The following is a 19,340-nucleotide window of genomic DNA, read 5'->3' as shown; positions in this document are numbered from 1 at the left end:
ACACACACACACACACACACACACACACACACACACACACACACACAGAGTCTATTTCTGGTCCAGGTACTTTGAATGAGTAGTTACAAAAAAGCTCAGCCTGGATTTTTCTGCTTTTTTACCACATTGAAGACCTCAGATCTACTTTCCCACTGTAACTTATCCATTAGGTTAAGTGTCAAATAGCTTGATTCTTTGTTGGGGTAGAGTGTGGACCCTTAAATGGACCATCCTTTGAATTATAACAGTAGGCCCTTCCAGGGCACATTCAATAGATCTTAAGTATTAGCAAGGTGGGGGGGAGGTGAGGAGAGGGGAGGGGACATAGAAAGGAGCAGGGAGTGAATTCACTCTGCCTTTAACCTATGCTCGTTGGCCCTGTATTAGAGGCCTTGGATGTGAAGACAGCTAGCAGTTTTATTCTTTCTTTAGGAAAAGAATTCTCTCTTGATTACAACTATGGCCTTTTGTTTCCATCTTCCTTCTATCTGTGCTTTGCCACTGTACAAGCTTCTACAGAATGAATGTCCCCCTTACCCTGCCTGGAGACAATGTGTCACTTACTGGCTGAGACCCACATGCTCACGATGGAAAGCTCATAACCTAAAGCACAAAAGGGGTCACCTTCTTCTCTTTTCTACTTACCTGTGTTGAGAGAGGTGTACATCCCAGTGTCGTCATGGTGAGCAGGCCAAGCAAGGCACACTTGACTCTTTACCTTACATTTCTTCCAGTCCTTAACTGAGAAACAAGCTTCTGCTGTCAACCTGGGTTCCCACTGGTGGAGAAATAGGAAAATTCACTTGGTTCCTAGCCTGATTCAAGTTTCTATTTACCTGTAGATTCTTGGAGGTGAGTGGGTCTGTTCAGTCATTCATAGAGGTGGTTTTGCCTTCCATGTACTGAGTCTGAGTTCGTGGGGAGATTGATAAGGAGCCTGGACTTAAGTCCCCCTTTCCTGCCTCCCAGGAGATCACCATCTCTGTGATGTGGAAAAATAAATGTATACTTATGCTTGTATGTGGGCTGTATAACTGGGTTGTCTCTGGAAAGTGGGAGATAGAATGATACACCTCTGTGTGTGCACTAATTGGTTCAGACCTCATTCTTGTGGATAAGACCTCAATCTTGTATGACTAATTGTACTGATAGCCATGGTGAGGGAAGACAATGACTCCAAATGGAAATTATAGTTGTTGATACATTGGCTTGCTTATACACTTAAAAGTGTGCAGTTTTGCCAGGTAGTGGTGAACATGCCTTTAATTCCAGCACTCATGAGGCAAAGACAGGCAGATCTATATGAGTTGAAGGCCACCCTGGTCTACACAGTGAATTCTAGGATAGCCAAGGTTATACAGTGCTGTCTCAAATAAACAAACAACCCAACAACAACAACCAAACCAAAAAGCAAAACAAAACAAAAAACAAAACAAAATCCCCAAACCAACCAACCAACCAACCAACCAAACAAACAAACAAACAAAACCCCATACCTATATAGTTTCTCTATCAGAGCAAACCATGTCATACTTTTGTATTATTAACTGTGATCTAGAACTTTTTGGAGCTATCATGCTGTAATATCTGTACTTGACTTCCTAAAATATAGGGTACTATCCAGTTCCCAGCAACCTGGTATGCTTCCAGGAAAAAAATGCAGAAACTACCTCTTGCCATCTTAAGGTAGGTGGTTTCCATGGCCACCAACACAGGAAGCCTCCAACATCTTAGCAAATAGACTTAAGCTTTAGGAAGGCTTGAGTAACAATTCTATTTGCTTGAGAGTGTTATAGGATGGCTTTATAAGGATGTTTCATCAGTGCCCACAAGAGGCACATGCTTCTCACAGTCTAGAGCTGGGAGGATAAAGAGCTATCCACAGGTCCATATCCTTTTCACTCAGTATTTATTGGGAAAGGGAGGTTGTTGTTAGCAAACCCTGGCTGGGTAAAAGAACTTTGGTGGCAGGGCTTTTGAAGAACTGAGCAGTGTACTAAACATTGGCCTCTCAAGCAAGAACAATTGAGCTGGTGATTAGACTGGAAGGTTCAGTAAGGAAGTAATAAAACCTTATGAAATGAAAAATTGCTGGAAATGTGCATTTAAGCAAATCAAAGGCTAGCAGGGAAATTGAAGTAGCAGTGGCCAGAGAGATGTCGTGAGGGAAGGTGGCTGTAAGCAGGGTACTCTGTGGTAAGCATGGTCTTTACCCAGTCCTTTTCTACACAGCTTTCTTGTAGCTTCATGCTTCCTTGTTCTGCATAGAATCTTATAGGAGTGAGTCCTTCTACCCTTGGGGAAGTGTTTAATTGTCTCCTTATTTCTCCTCATATTAATTTCTTGTATAGTTAAAAATTAACACAACTGTGGATTTACAGAGTTTGCTCATTAGTAATAATCTTGACATTTACTAATATAAAACTATGAATAAACCCACTAATTTAAAAATTATGTCACAATCAGAATGTTCCCGTGGAAGCTGGAAGCCCAGAGAAAAATGTGGTCTTTAGATATTTATTAGCAAGATGATTATTCAGAGGATCATCACAGAACGTGTTATGTCAATGCTAGGAGTTTGTATTTTTTCTTTTGGATTAAATTTCAATTTTTTTATTATTCATTCCATCAATTTACATTTTAAATGATATCTCACTTCATAGTTACCCCCTCCACCAACCCCCCATCCCATTACTGCCCTCCCCACTCCCTTTAACCTGTATGAGAGTGCTCCTGCACCCACTCACACACTCCTGCCCCACTGCTCCAGTATCACCCTATGCTGGGGCATCAAATCTTTCCGGGACCAAGGGCCTCTCCTCCCATTGCTGTCAGGCAAGGCCATTCTCTGGTACATATGTATCTGGAGGCATGGATCCCTCCAGGTACACTCCTTGGTTGGTGGTCTACTCTTTGGGAGAACTGGGTGGTCAGGCCAGCCTATTTTGTTCTTCCAATGGAGTTGCGATCCCTCTCAGCTCCTCCAGTCCTTCTGTCAGCTCCCCCACCAGGTTCTCTGAGTTCAGTCTGATGGTTGGTATCATACATCTGCATCTGCATTGGTCAGTTGCTGATCAGGCTTCCCAAGGAACCATCATACTAGGTTCCTGTCAGCAAGCACCTCTTGACCACAGTAACAGTGTTGGGTTTGGTGTCCACAGACATGATATATCCCCAGGTGGGGTCATCCGGGTTGGCCCTTCCTTCAGTCTCTGTTCCACTTTTTTGTTCCTGTTCTTCCTTTGGACAGGAACATTTCTGGGTTAAAAAACTTTGAGACGGGTGAGTGGCCCCATCCCTTGATGAGGGGCCTTGCTTATCTACTGAAGGTGTTCTCCACAGGTTCTATCTCCCTCTTCTCTGCATATTACAGCTAAAGTCAAACCTGTTGGGTCCTGGGAGTCTTATATTTCTCTGGTGTCTGGGATCCTCCAGTGGCTATCCTCAGCTCCTCATCCCCCCCCCCCCGCTACATATTATTGTTTGATTTCCTGACCCTCTCTACCTCTCTCACATCTCCTCCTGATTCTGATACCGCTACTCTTATTTCCTCCCTGTCCTTTCTCCCTCCCTTGTCCCCCTCTCTTTCCACCTTCCACAATCTTCCTGTTCCCCACTCAATACAGGACTAAAGCATCCAACCCCTGGTCTTCCTTCCTTCCTTCTATGCTCCATATGGTCTGTAGATTGTAACATGGGCATTGTGAGCTTTTGGGCTAGTATTCACTTATTAGTGAGTACATACCATGTGTGTTCTTTTGTGTCTGGGTTACCTCACTCAGAATGATATTTTCAAGTTCCATCCATTTGCTTCCAAATTTCATGAAGTCATTGGTTTTAATTGCTGCATAGTACTCTACTGTGTATATGTACCAAATTTTCTATATCCATTCTTCTGTTGAGGGACATCTGGGTTGTTTTCAGCTTCTGGGTATTATAAAGCTGCTATGAACATATGGAACACATGTTCTTGATATATGATGGAGCATCTTTTGGATATATGCCCAGGAGTGGTATAACTGGGTCCTCAGGTAGTACTATGTCCAATTTTCTGATTTCCAGAGTGGTTGTACCAGCTTGCAATCCCACCAACAAGAGAGAAGTGTTCCTCTTTCTCTATATCTTTGCCAGAATCTACTATCACCTGAGTTTTTGATCTTAGCCATTCTGACTGGAGTGAGGTAGAATCTCAGGGTCCGTTTGATTTGCATTTCTCTGATGACTAAATATGTTGAACATTTCTTTAAGTGCTTCTCAGCAGTTTGAGAATCCTTGGTTAAGAATTCTTTGTTTATCTCTGTACCCCATTTTTAAATAGGGTTATTTGATTCTCTGGAGTCTACCTTCTTAAGTTGTTTGTTTTGGATGTTAGCCCTCTATTGGATATAGAGTTGGTAAATATCTTTTCTTATTCTGTGGATTGCTGTTTTGTCCTTTGCTTTACAGAAGCTTTTAAATTTTATGAGGTCCCATTTGTCTATTGTTACTCTTAAAGCATATGACATTGGTGTTCTGTTCAGGAAGTTTTCCCCTGTGCCCAAGCATCTGAGGCTCTTCCACACTTTCCTTTCTATTAGATTCAGTGTATCTAGTTTTATATGGAGGTCTCTGATCCACATGGACTCGAGCTTTGTGCAAGGAGATAGGAATGGATCAATTTGCATTCTTCTACATGCTGACCACCAGATGAACCAGCACTATTTGTTGAAAATGCTGTTTTTCCCCCACTGGATGGTTTTAGCTTCTTTGTCAAAGATCAACTGACCATAGGTGTGTGGGTTCATTTCTGGGTCAATTCTATTCCATTGATCTACCTGCCTGTCACTATACCAATACCATGCAGTTTTTACCACTACTGCTCTGTAGTACAGCTTGAGGTCAGGGATGGTGATTCCCCCAGATGTTCTTTTATTGTTGAGAATAGTTTTCACTATCCTGGGTTTTTTGTTATTCCAAATGAATTAGAGAATTGTTTTTCCTAACTCTGTGAAGAACTGAGTTGGAATTTTGATGGGGATTTCATTGAATCTATAGATTACTTTAGGCAAGATAGCCATTTTTACTGTATTAATCCTGCCAATCCATGAGCGTGGGAGATTGTTCCGTCTTCTGAGGTCTTCTTCGATTTCTTTCTTCAGAGACTTGAAATTCTTGTCATACAGATCTTTCAATTGTTTGTTAGGGTTACACCAAGATATTTTATATTATTTGTGACTATTGTGAAGGGTCATAGTCCCGTTCTCCGAGCAGGGCTGACTATTCTTAGCTAGGCTGAAGGCATGAGCCAACCCAAAATCTGCCAGCTTTAGGACCCCATCCCGAGTAATGAGCATGTTGTCAGCCTTCATGTCCCTGTGCAGGATCTTGTTTCTGTGCATGTAGTAGAGGCTGTTCAGCAGCATCTGCATCACTCTCTTGATCTCAGACAATGTGAACTTGACTAACACACTGCTCAGCAGTCCAGCAAGGTCATGCTCACAGAAGTTGAACACCAGATAGATGCTCCCCTTGTAGCGGTTATAGGGTGAAGCTTTGGTTCGACAAATCTCAATTAGGTTGACCACATTTTCATGTTTCAGGAGCTGTAGAATCTTGATTTCCCGCAAGGCGGTGATGGGGAACCCCTCCTTCTCATTCTCCATCAACACTTTCTTCAGAGCCACCTTCTGGCCCGTCTGACGGTGCTTGGCTTTAAATACTTCCCCGAATGTGCCTTAGCCAATCTTGGCAAGTTTCTTGTACTTGGTGACCTCATCGCAAAATGACCATTCCACTGAGTCATACTGCTTGGCTATGGCCGCCTCCACAGCGCCACCGCCGCCCCCGGGCGCAGCTCCCGCCGCTGCCGGTCCCTCCCTATTTATGTCCTTCTTAAATTCCTCTATCATCTTCATGAAATAAGAGTTTAGATATGAATCTTATTTAAGGGTTTGTTGGGGTATCCAGGACTTGTTGTGGTGGGAGAACTGTGTTCTGATGTTGCCAAGTCAAATTTGTTTCTGTTGCTTGGGTTTTTATGCTTACCTCTCACCATCTGGTTATCTCTGGTGTTATCTGGCCTCCCTGTCTTTGACTGGAGCCTATCCTTCCTTTGAGGCTGCGATCCTGTGATCCTGTGATTCTGTGATCACGTGATTTTGAGGTGTTGAGCTGCAACTGGGATGTGGGCTGTGTGGGATCAGGTACAGCTCCCCGGTTGTGCTCCAGGCAGGCTGCCACAGGTGGGAATGGGAAGTAGAAGTTTGTTATTCGTGGTCTTCATAGAAAAATTCCAGGTGCTGGCACATCTACAACATGATAGCATCTTAGTCTGAAGTGGGTGGAGCCATCTTAGGGCTATGTGAACATCCATGTATCATTAGAGTGCCTGAGTCTGGAATAAAAATTGCATCTTTTGTTAAACTGGTATATATTCCATTGTACTTAGCACCGTGTTTCAATCTCTCAAGTATAATCTATCTATCTATCTATCTATCTATCTATCTATCTATCTATCTATCTATTCACTCCCATACTCTGAAGTTCCCATCCCTTTCTCTGTCTTCCCTGTCCCTAACTTCTTTCCCTAATTTTCACTCTGCTTTTGTATTATAAAACTACATCTCTGCACATATACATGATCTACATGTGAGCAAAAACATGTGATATTTGTCTCTTTGTGTCTGGCTCTTTTCTCTTCATAGCAAGATCCCCATTTGAACAAACTTTCCAGTGAATAATGTAATTCATTGCATAAAAGTGAGTCTGAGAGATTGGGATCTAGCTCCACTCTCCTGCATGTGGAGGTCCTGTATACTGCCCTACTTATATACAAGTCTGCCTGTGTGCCAGTATCACATTGTTCTCAGTACTGTAAGTCTGCAGTATAACTTAGTATATAGGTTGATGCTTCTAGGATATTCTTTTTGTTCAGCATTATGTTGGTTCTCTGAGATCTTTTGTGCTTCTACATGAAGTGGTTACCCCGCCCCCATTTTTGAGTGAAATGCTACTGCAATTTTCTTTAAAATTATTAAAATTTTAATTTCATTTAAGTGATTCTTTAAAACACTTTTGGTAATATAGACATTTCTAACTATTCATTCTCTCTATGATCAAAGAAGATCTTTCAAATTACTAAGATTGTCTTCAGTTTCCTCCATGTTTTAAAATAAACATAGTAGAAATCTTCTTTCTCCCCCAACCCCACCTCCTGAGACAGGGTTTCTCAGTGTAACCCAGGTTGTCTTGGAACTTGCTCTGTAATTCAGACTGATCTCGAACTCAGAGATTCGCTGGCCTCTGCCTCCTAAGTGCTGGGATTAAAGGCACGCACAGCTGAGACCTTTATTTGTTTGTTCAGGTTTATTCTAAGTATTTCTTCATTTGGAGAGCTCTGTAACTGGGCCTTGTCTAGTCTCTTTCTATGTTCATTCCTGGTGTATGGAAAAGCTGTTGGTATTGATTTGATGAGCTGCTAGTTTGATCAAGAGGTTGCCAGATGAAGGTTTTCTGGTAGAGTCTGTAAGTCTCTTCTGTGCATGATCATATCATTTACAAATTGGGAGCTGTTTACTGCTTCCTTCCTTCAGCCCCACTCTGCTCTCACTTGTTAGAAAACTGAGGCAATTAGTATTCCAAGTGACTGAGGAAATGTATGTCTTACTTTTATTTTGTTGTCTTGATAATGTTTGTTTTATTCCTAATCCTTGTTTAATGCTCTAGCCTGGTTTATTCTTTGCTATGACCTCATGAAGTGTCTTGTTCTTTAGTACACAGGCTTCCTTCAGTTACATTCTATCGTGCAGGCTGAATAGCTATCAGTTCGATTCATTTGTGGCTTTCATGGGCAGTTTTTCTTTTGCCATCAGTTCTGAAGCATAGCCTTGATGAATAATCTGGACCCTAAATCACTGTCATTTAGAGAAAGGAATTTATAATTTTGTGTCCTCTTGACTCATAGGATTTCTATTGAGAAATCAGCAGTTTTTCTAAGTTTTCCTTTATATGTGACTTGGTACCCTTGAAGCTTTTGATATTCTTTTCTGGTTCTGTATATTTAGTTTTTTAATGACAATATGATAAGGGAAAGTTTTGAATCTTCTTTATTTAGCATTGTTAGTATCTCTGGTACCTGAGTGGCCATTGCTTACTTAGGATATTTTGTCAGATTTCATTGAATATATTTTCCATGCCTTTAGCTTGAATAGCTTTACCATCTTGAATGTCCAAGATAATGCATTTAGTCTTGTCCTGGTGTCCCCTAGATCGTACATATTCTATTCATATTTTCTTCATTTATTCTGTTAGCATCTAAATGTTCTAACTCAACTACCTAGTTTTCAAGTCCATGGGTGATACTTCCCATAGTGCTTTTTAAATTTGACTTACTGGGCTCTTTGTTTCTAATATTTCTTTGTAGATTTGTGTACTTATTTATTTTTATATGAATGCACTGTAGCTCCTATACACCAGAAGAAGGCATCAGATTCCATTACCGATGGTTGTGAGCCACTGAGTGGTTGCTGCAAATTGAACTTAGGACCTCTGGAGGAGCAGTCAGTGTTCTTAACAGCTGAGTCATCTCTCCAGTCCCTTCATTTTCAAATGTTAATTGACCTTTTTCTATCTTATTATTAAGTTTCTTTTTCATATGATGCATTGACTTCCTTGTTTCATTTACAAACATATATATTTTCACTTTTAATTCATTTCACAGTTTATTCCTTCCTGTTCTCTTTGATTTTATTGAACATTTTGCAGTTGTTGTCTTAGAATTCTTTGAATCTACATTCCCTTAGACAGATTACTGTGGAATTGGTAATCTTTGGAGGAACTACAATATCTTGATTTATCAAGTTTCTTGTGGTTTTGTGTTGATATTTGCACAGATGGTTGGATTTTTTAAAAAATCCCTTATCTTTTATCAGTGGAAATATTTTCAGTGTCCATGTCTGTCTGCATAGTGAAGTTAAGGTGCTGTTTCACTGTGCATGACTAGAAGTATATCCCAGTAGCTAAACTCTCAGTTCGTGTGCTCAGAGTTCAATCTCCAGTGGGAGAAGAACACTATCTGTAGAATCCACAATGACCACTGCCTGGATATGCCCAGAGTGAAAGCACTGTTTAGTATAGCCAACTAAATAAAACTACCTCTTCAGTTCTTAACCATTTTTTGTGGAGTAAGAATCGTGTGTACTGATATTTATAACTAAGGGTAGGGATAGGAAGCAAATAACCAGAGGAAGACTGATGGTTAGTATCAGGTCAAAGAATCAAAAAGAGAAAAAGGAAATTGGATGGGCAATAAAGAGGAAGAGAAAAGGCAACTGCAGTTAAAGAGAGATGGAAAAGAGGAAGTGGCTAGCAAATGCACCCAAACTAGAATAAAGCCAGCACTCAGGAGCCCAGAGGTGTGACTGCAAGGCAAAGGGGAAAGCTAAAACATGGGTTAGTGGGCAAGAGAGTATGGAAGGGCAAAGCTGTTTCATCAACTTGAAATTGGGAATTAAAGCGGGGGGGGGGGCGTTAAAAGAGAGCAGCCTTGGGGCACAGAGTATGTGTGTGACTCTACCTGGGTGGGGACTCTGGCTTATTTCTGTTCTGTATGTTATGAGCGTGGAGGACAGTTCCCAGTCCTCCCCCCTGCACCCCCCAAGATCCTCATGGGGAGGATGAGTGCTGGCATCTCATTGTGTTCTCTCTTACATGGGCACAAGTGTTTCAGTTGCCCCTATGCTGGCTTCTTAGGGGGTATGGGTGGCAATCTTTCCCTGAAGAGGAACAGATGTATGGCTGTCTCAGTGTGGGCCTTTGCTTGAGTAGAGAACAAGGGAACCAGGTCTGTTTCTGTGTCTGCTGTAGTCTATTGCTCCGACCCTGGAAAGAACTACAGTTCCACCTTACACTTGTTCCCTTCATTCGAAGTATTCTGCAGGCCAGGTTTCAGTGTCCAGACCCCTGGCTTCTGCTGTGAGTTCTCAGCATGAACCATGCAGGGAGGGACTTTTGCTCCTAGATCTACCTATCTGTCAGTTTAGCAGAGAAACTACAGAAAATGGCTTCTTGTCTGTCCAGTGGAGTGTCAAGAAGAAAGGCTCTTCTGGAAGCCATACCTGTTTCTCCCCAGGAAGGTAACATGAATGGCATCTCTCCCTTTTCCTTCCCCTTGCTTCCCCTCTCTCCCTCTTTCTTCCTGCATTTTCTTTAAATTGTCTGCTATTAAAATCATGATATACATTTTTTTTTTTTTTTGGTTTTTTTGAGACAGGGTTTCTCTGTGTAGCCCTGGCTGTCCTGGGACTGACTCTGTAGACCAGGGTAGCCTCGAACTCTTGACCTCAGAAATCCGCCTGCCTCTGCTTCCCAAGTGCTGGGATTAAAGACATGTGCCACCACCACCGGGCTAATGATATACAATTTTCAAGGCTCTCTCTTCATCTTAAGCCTGCTTGGTTAGAGCCCTCTGCAATTGTCTTTGCTCTCACTGATTGGAGAGCCCACCACTTAGCATGGCTGCTACCTAAGTTTATTACTCAGTTGGTTTACTATTGTTTGTCCTGCAAAATAGCATTTGCCTGCCACACAGTGATGCCATTCAATTGATAATTGATATATGCAAGGCTGTTGGGAAGGCCCTGCTGGAGAGGTGATGCAGCCCATTAGGGTTCTGGAAGGTGAACGTCTTATCTGCATTCATACCTTGTTTCTTCCAGGAACCCAAGCAGTGAGCTTACAAGTGGCTTCCAGTTCCTTAACTGGAGATCTGAGCTCTTGGCCATCTGTGTTTAGGAGGAAAAATATCCCCACCCCCACCCCCTGGGCTGTGTGGTAAGGGGAATAAATAGTACTACCTTAAACTTTTAAGGAACCTGGTGAGTAAAAGCTTGGAACGGACCTTGCAGCAGCTTGGTGTATAGCAGTGTTAGGTGGCTGCTGGTGTGTATCAGACTGGAAGGAGGGTTGGGGAGATGACTTGAGAGTGGCTGTGAAAGTAGCATTGGGAGGAGGGGCTGAAGTGCACGTGTCTGTACTGTCAGCTGAGTGTCCAGGGACTGCTGCTCAGAGCCTGTGCTGTGACACACAAATACAAGGACAAAGGTGGGAGTAGAATTGTGTCAACAAAGCCCCTGTCTCAGTAGGGCTCTCAGAAGAAGGGTCATCTGAACAAGGTCACTTAGAGAACTGGGCTAAAACTTTTAAAGAGAAACATTAAACCAATTTTTACTTTTTACTGTTTTGAGAAGCAATGATCCTTTTTTGTATTTGTCAATAAGTCAAGATTCAACTGTAGTACTTACCAATAATTAGCATAAAAATTATTTTTAAGAGCATGTACATTGATGTCAGCAGAGATTAAGGTTTCAACATGTGGAGAATATTTCCTTTGTTTCCCTCTGACTCAAATTCCCTTTTCAGCAGCACATATATAGGTAATTAATGACTTCTCACCAGCCTTTTGAATCCAATGTCATACTTCTCAGCCTACTAGGCAGGGAAAGTTGTAATAAATTACACTTAACAGCAACACACCCACAGACTAGACAAGCTCCCAACTGACTTGTTTCTCTGATGTCATGAGAAAGAGGGGCAGGAGAAGCACTTGATCATGTGCTAGGCCTGCCCACTTGATGCTAGAAGAACTAGCATGGCCATACCACAGACTTCAAGTAAACTTTATAGCCACAAGAAAGCAGACATCCAAAACCTGCAAGCAGAGTGCACTTGAAAAACCTAGCTTAGATGACGTCATGTCTTCTGGCTTTGTTTGTTTGTGGTTGTTGTTTTGCACGTCACTATGTCATTTTCTATGATCACCTACCTGTAGGAAGTAATCATTCACATTAAGGTAAATTACACTAAGTCACTATACACATTTTCTAGCTGCTTCTACATCGTGTCTGCTTTCTTCTACATTCAGTGAGAGGTGTCCTTGCCAGCATCATGAGTAAGTGCTGACCTTCATGTACTATTTCAAAAATGGCTTCTTGTACCTTTATAAAAATGAAAAGGAAGGGCTCTTTTAGTCCTGAACAAACTACCCCTGTGTTGTGTGTGTCCAGTGTGGTGACCTTTGTGTATAGGAGGAAGCAGCTACAGGGATGCAAGGAAAGTTACATCTGTGGGAGATACAATGGCTATTTGGGTACCAGTCTCTTTCACATTCAACTTGTTGTCTTTCTAGATCCTCCTGCCTCCTTGTCCTTCTTAACACAGTAATTGGTCATCACTTGGTTTACTGAGAAGCTGTAAGTTCTTAGCTAAAGAGAGAGGGACTCTGCCATGTTGCTTCCCTTCTATGGTTTTGCTTGACTCTATATGGGCTAGATAGACTTACAATGTTGACACTAACTGATGTAGATCAAGTGCTTTGTCTAGGCCCTGGAACATGGCAACATTCAGACTATATCTATTGTTAGTGTGACGTTCTCTTGCTACTAAGAAAGGTTATAAAATCTGGGAAAAGATGGAGTTGGAGTTGGTCACATTTTTTTCCCAGTTAACTAGAGAAGTAACTTTATGAAGGCTTCCTATGGGAAAGGGCAAACATTTTCTGTCGCTTCTAGATTTGGTGTCTTTCCCTGTGCTCAGAAGACTACAAGATGGCCATTAGAATTTACCTAGCATCTTGTGTTGGGGCAATAAGCTGACCACTGTGGGAATATCAAGAAAGGACTCTATACCCACACCCAAATGGCTCTGGGGCTTATTTTTCTTTCAAGGTCATGAAGAGATCAAAAGTAGCAATAAGAAAAGACCAATTAGTAGTGTTACATTTGAGAAGTTCAGCTCCAGGAAGCCCTTTTAAAAGTAAAGATGAGGACAAAGAAGAAGGAAACAGTGAGACATTATTATGGGGGAGGTAATCACTGGTGTGTAAATGACTAGGACCACACAGGAAAGCTGTTTGAGTCAGTGTGAATCATGAGACGGGACTGAATGCATAATAAGCGCCCTGCAACCTCCATCCCTCTGCAGAAGCCTGCCTGTAGACAAAAGCATCCCACCTGGCCTGAACAATGGGATCACATGATGGGATTCAGGTGCAGGGTCTCAGTCGGCTAGCTCATTAGCGTTTCATGATGCTCATCTGTAGGCAGCCTGAGCCTCATTACTGTTCATAGTAGTAATCTAATAATTAAAAGTTTTCCTGTAGCTTAATGGTGACGGATAGAACAAAAGGATAATAGGATGGGTAGGAATGATGTTCCCCTGATGATCACCTATCACAATAAGGGTGAAAAATGAGAGATGGAGGTAGAGGATGGATGGAGGGAAGGAGAGGGAGGGAGGCAGGGGGAGAGGTGGGATGGACAGAAGGAGTAGGAGGAAGGGACGGAGGGGAAGAGAGAGGGAGAGGAAGAGGAAGAGGGAGAGAAGAGAGAGAGAGAGAGAGAGAGAGAGAGAGAGAGAGAGAGAGAGAGAGAGAATATGAGAATGACTCCTACTATTACTTCCAGAGCTGCTGAGCATATCGTATATGTCTAGGGAGATAGGAAGGCCTTCGTGAGATATCAAGAGCAGAACTCCCTGGGAAGGAACCCCAGCTGACATTGCATTGTAAAACCATTATGGTAAAAGATAGGTCAAAACTTGACTGGCATTTAAATTCATGTTTTACAATAGAGGCTTATTGAAATTAGGAAGCTTATTTTCAACAACCTTGAATGAGAACCTTGATTATTGCTGTAGAAATAGTTTGTCCTTGATGAGTTTAGTAAGGACAAAACTTAGAGGCTAGAATTTTATTGTTATGACCTCATTTAACCGATATCTTATCAGGTTCTAGAAGAACTCAATGAACAGGGGGTTTGTGATGGCTTTGGAGTCAAAGCCTTGGATGTAGACCTTGTTTTTAAGTGGGATTTCCATTTGTTATAGAGGAGGGTTAAGGGGCTATTTTGATTATAAAGTTTTTAAACTTATTCCCTCATTAGGTTGTATGACCTGTGGTACACTGTTAAGTAAATAAAATTATCAGCCATGCAATTATCTTGCTTATAACATAATTAGAAATTGCTGAGTATGGCAGACCACTTAAAGTAGAAAAGAGTTTATATATTACAAGTGGCACATAGCTGTACTTGACACTGTAATTAGCCCTGTACTGTCTTAGCAAAAACCTGTGAGTGGTATCGTTTTATCATACACGTACAAACATTCACAAAGTTCATGAATTAGAAATCAATAGAATAAATCTTTTCTGTGTGCAGAGTTAGTAACCTTATTGTATTAATTTGTATAAAAAGTTAAATTTTTAAGTGTTAGTGCTCAAAATGTATGCACTTATGTTTTGGGGTTCTTCTTTTTTAACTTTTTCGAAGATATAAAGAATAGTAAGTTTTGAATTTGGATGTCTAATTATGGGGGGTCTTAGACAAGTTCACAACCCCAAAACACTGATGTGAGACGAGTCACATCGATGGTCGAAGGCTTTAGGCTGTCGACGATGGGCAACGTCAAGGGACTCTGATGTGGGTGAAAGGAGGGTGAGAGCCCTGTCTTAGGCCATGTAGGCTGCACCCACTCCCAGCACCACGCACTCCTTTTCGGCTGCATTGGGTGGGCCCCTGGGAAGTGGACCTACAATAATCCCGTCATTGGACTAACTCACAGCCATCCTAGTCTCTTGTAAATGTTCAAGTTACCAACCATTTGTCAGTTTGGGGTGTAATATTGTCATAAAGGAAGGCTCCCCAATGTTAGCGGCCATATCAAGGGTGGCCTTGGTTTAGGAAAAAGCCAATTTTTGTTGTGGTGATCAAGAGGCCAAGCTCTCTAGCGAGAGAAATGAGGGCAAAGCCAGGCATACCAGGAACCCTTCTGGAGGGCGTGGAAGTCTAGGGGTCGACCGTAGGGGTCTAAGACCCCCCATAATTAGACATCCAAATTCAAAACTCACATAGTTGGGATTGAACATAAGACGCCTTCTCTAACTAAACAGAGAAGGGGGAGATGCCAGAAGCCAGGACCCTCGCCCTTACCCTTACCCCCTACCTTTCCCCACCTGCACAATGTCCTCTGAAGCTTGGCAACTGCAAGATCCTGCTTAGCAACTGCAGATAGACTCAAATCAGAGTACCATGTCTTCTTAAGAATAGCAGGGAGACCATAACTCAAGCAGTGTACCATATCTTCTGAAGAACTGCAGGTAGATCATAATTCAAGGCAGTGTACCATATAGACCATGACATGTTTCAAGGCACAGGCCAAGAAGATTTTGTACTTTTCCACCACCTGGACCCTCTTACCCCCTCCCCTTGTAAAACATGCTATAAAAAAAAGCATTTCATGTTCAAAAAAAAAAAGAAATAAAAAAAAGGAAAAAAACAAAGAAAAAAAAAAGAAAAAAAAAAAGAATAGTAAGACCTCAGTGTCTCTCAACCTCTGAGAGACTCATGCATTGAATGAAGACTGGAGTGTGTAGTTTCAGTGACTAGATGAATGTAGTTGACTTAATATTGACACTGATAGGTTTTGACCCCCATTTTGGTTGGCTGCTCAATATATCAACCTGGTTATCATAAAGCCCATGAGGAGGACCATAGCAACTGAGAAGGATCCCGCATATCACATGTGACCAAGCAGACAAGAGACTAATACAATGTGATTTTCAAGGATTTCTCTTCCTTGAGTAATATTTTAATAGCATAATCTGTAATTTTCTTTCTGCTGTCAGTCAACAGGCACACGTGTTCGGATTGTCTTTTTTGTTGAGTCAGATCTTAGCCTCCATGAGAGAGAAGAGTGTTATACCTTGTTTAGGCTTTCGGTTTAAAAATTGCCCCTTTTGCTTCAGCATCTATCATTCCCAGAGATAATGATCTACATACAAGATGCTGATTTTTTTTTAAAAAGGAGATATTGTACCAATATTGTTGTTTTATTCTCTGTGTTTAGTTTAGTATACAAAAAATTAAAGACTATATAATTTTGCATATATAGTGCTGTGTTTTATAGTCAAGGACTAGTGGTGGCATAAAACATGCAAGTCACTTGTTCACTCCGTATCTACATTCGTTAGATGAGAACTGTATGCCTCCAGACAGACTCTCCTGCCTGTGGTTCAGGTAGACGATGAAAGCATGCAGAAAAAAGAACAGAGTTGACTTTAAAATTATGAGGGAAATCACCAGGCAATTTTAGATTTCTCCTTGTGCACAGGTACATGATGACTTGGACGTCTTTTTACTTCATCTTTTGTCTTTGAGTATCACAAAAGTTGATGTAGCACCATGTTTCGTGTGAGCAGTCAAACAGGCCCTTTGGGGAGGATGTGATTTTCCTGAACGGCCATTGTTTAGACACTTTCCTAGACTTCTCACATGACTGTGCTGTGTCCTTCTTCATCAGCATCGCAGCTTCCTTCTGTGGCCCACTAGTTAACGTCTCCGTGCACTCGTGAATCACAAGACTCATAAAGGGATCAAAGGCCCTCAGTATTCCTTAAACATGTCTACCATCATTTAACTTAGCTACTTTCTCCTTCTCTGCCTCCTCTTCTCCCTTCTCCTTCTCCTCCTCCTCTCCCTCCTCTTCTTCTCCCTCTCCCTTTCCTTTTTCCTCACCCCTTTTCCTCCCCCTTCTTTCTTGTTTTCTGTTTAACACCTTTGCTGTCCTAGAACATGCTTTGAAGACCAGGCTGGCCTTGAATTTAGGGTTGAGCCCTTAGTTTTCAGATACACTGGACTACAGATTTCCCTACCCCCAACACCAGCCATTAGAAAAGTCCAGGGCATAGCATCTGATGGCTTACAAGGGGTTAATCTAGAGTTTTGCTATTCACGGAGTATTGTCAGGGCATAAAAATGGGAGATTGTTTTATTTTTCACAATGAACCTTAGTACTCCCAGCTCTAATGGAATAACATCTTCAATTTTCTCATTTAAAAATTAAAAAACAGGCTCTTTTTTTTTCCAGTCTTTTAACAAAAGGAGCAGCATTTCTTTTTATCATGTCTAGTTTCCTGGTTGCCTAGGAGACATTAGTGTTCATGGTAGATTGCTTTGGCTAGGACATTTTGAAGAAGTCATTCCCCTCTATATTGTATTTGTAAGTAATGACAATTTGTATAACAGAATTAGAGAATGTCCAATATTGACAAAAGTTATATGGAAATGTGCCATCTCTCCTACAAGACTGTTGACTACAAAATATTACAAAACATGTCCTGAGAGCTATTTGGCCATTGATTTCAATAGCCTTGGAAGTTTAATATGTTCTGAACACGGTAATTTTTAAATCTAGGAATTATTGTAAGTGACAAAATCAGAAGGGTCCATAAATGCAGATGTGATAAGTGCCACTTCCATAGGGCCTTCTAGAAGTTTAAGGATATGTCTAATGTAGACCTTTAAAAGGCTGGAAGCAGGGAGTAAGCACCAGCTGCTGTTCCTGTTACTCAGATGCTGGCTTTTAACTGACACATCTTGCACATGGAGTGACAGCATCATCTACTCAGTATCATGCCAGGTTTTGTTTTATCTTCTTTAATGACTAGATGCCATTCTATGCTAATAACTGGACCACATTTCTTACCAGTATTAAATGTTATATTAATTGACAACTAACTCTTGGCCATTAAAAAAAATATTCATGACCACTTTTTGCTGGGGTAAAAAAGTAGCAGTTAACCAAATACTTACTAGGTCCTTAAGAAGTTCTGTGGGAGGAAGGTACTGGCGCCCTGTGTCACAGAGGGAAACAGAGGGAACATGCCACATTCATATGATCAATTGAGTAAGACAGCAGATATTGCATCCAATTCTGTCTAACTGTAGAGCTCTGTTTACCTTACCTGTATGGAGGTGCTGTTGGAATTAGGGTGTGAAGGAACCTACAAATCTGGTTGATTTGAAAGCTCTCAAGGTGATTTTAGTCAGCCTGCATTTTATAGCTAGCATTCTAGGGGAGTGCTTTTTTGCACTTTAGGGTGTACCTGTGCTATGCTGCAAAATATGCATTGTTTATATCTCTAAGGTGAAGTAGATATTCCTAGTCAGCAGGCCACCACTTGAACAGCTGGCCTGTTGGCAGAAACATAGCACCTTTGCATTGGTCTTGGAGAAAAGCTTTGTTAGAGGGATCAGGGAGGTATTAACCATAAGGTGGTATCCAATGGCTTATTGGTAGTCAGTGGTTTAGAATTTCTCATCTTTATGGGTTTGGAAGTCCTGAAGTTCCAAAGTTTGGGTCATGGATTTTGGAGGGTCAAGATAAAAATTTTAAAAAGTCAGTTCATAGTAGTCTGTGCTTGAAGAAGTAATGTGAAATTAATAGACATAGGCTTGTATTCTGAATCCTCTGTGGAATTTTTTATGATGAGTATTGCTCATGGCTTTAGTACTAAGGGATGCCCCCAAAGTGAGATATCTTTCTGGAACAAGATTTCAAGAATTTGGCAGTTTAGTAACATTAGCATAATATTTAAAAGCCAACCAGGAATAAACCTGACCAACCCTGGAATGACCTGTCACTGTCTGTTCTGGCCATTGAACCTTAGTCCATGAGCTCTGTGGTTGAACTATTCCTATCTGCCACAAAACCAAGCAGCTGTGCTGAGTCACGGACTTATACGTATGAGGCATGGAAATTTCTGCACTAGTTCCTTTCCGTTTGGTTAACTTTGAAGAGGAAGTTCTTAAACTCATGTCTTCTTCTTAGTTTCCAAGAGTGATGAGTTGTTAACTAGAGTGTTAGCATATGGTTAGAGGAGGCTGATGGGGAAAAAGTAGATTAGAGGAGGGAGGAAGAAAGATGATACCTTTCATGAATGGAAATTTGTGAGATGTAGCATATACCAGAACCTTACAGTTTTGGTTAAAAACAAAAGCAAGTAATTGCGACAGAATATCAAGAAGAAGGAAGGAAAAGGTACACATGTAAGACTGTGGATTTGGTTACCATACCTACTTCTTTATAACAGGAGGGAACACTAAGATTTTATTGACTAATGTCTATTAATATAATTCAGGAGCATGACCCATTGAGTGAGACCCATAACTAAGTCCTTGATTTTCCGTATTCCTGAAATCATTATTTCCATGTTGGCTAAAACCCAGGGTTTTCTGGGTAAGATTTTCATTTGGGAATTTAACATAGTACATGTAACTTTCTTGTTTGGTAGAAAAGATTCAGCAGTTTTACTTTGGCCTAGAATAAAATTGCTTTTGCCATGTTCATATGAGAGTAAAATATTTAATATTTATCTCCGTCTTGCAGACAATTTCAGATCCTGGATGCTAGCATCTTGCCATCACACTGCTGATTCTTACTGTGGAATCGCAGTAGACTACATACATATTCGTTTTTTCTTTAGAGTCCCAGGAATATTTCTCTTCTTTAGTGAAATTAAAATTTGA

The 19,340-nt window shown here is 41.2% G+C and overlaps 1 protein-coding gene and 1 pseudogene across 2 annotated transcripts in view; one reads left to right on the top strand and one right to left on the bottom strand.

The window, feature by feature from the left end:
* The window catches only part of Fhit (fragile histidine triad), a 1,358,514-nt gene that overhangs the window by 646,037 nt on the left and 693,137 nt on the right, over nucleotides 1-19,340 (top strand). The window lies entirely within an intron of this gene.
* LOC114638631 lies at nucleotides 5,205-5,888 on the bottom strand (annotated as a pseudogene).

The sequence above is a fragment of the Grammomys surdaster genome, unplaced genomic scaffold (genome assembly GCF_004785775.1).
Source record: "Grammomys surdaster isolate TR1022 unplaced genomic scaffold, NIH_TR_1.0 125614, whole genome shotgun sequence".
Taxonomy (NCBI): domain Eukaryota; kingdom Metazoa; phylum Chordata; class Mammalia; order Rodentia; family Muridae; genus Grammomys; species Grammomys surdaster.
Note: the sequence above shows the minus strand (reverse complement) of the source record. Positions and strands in the feature narration are given on the sequence as shown.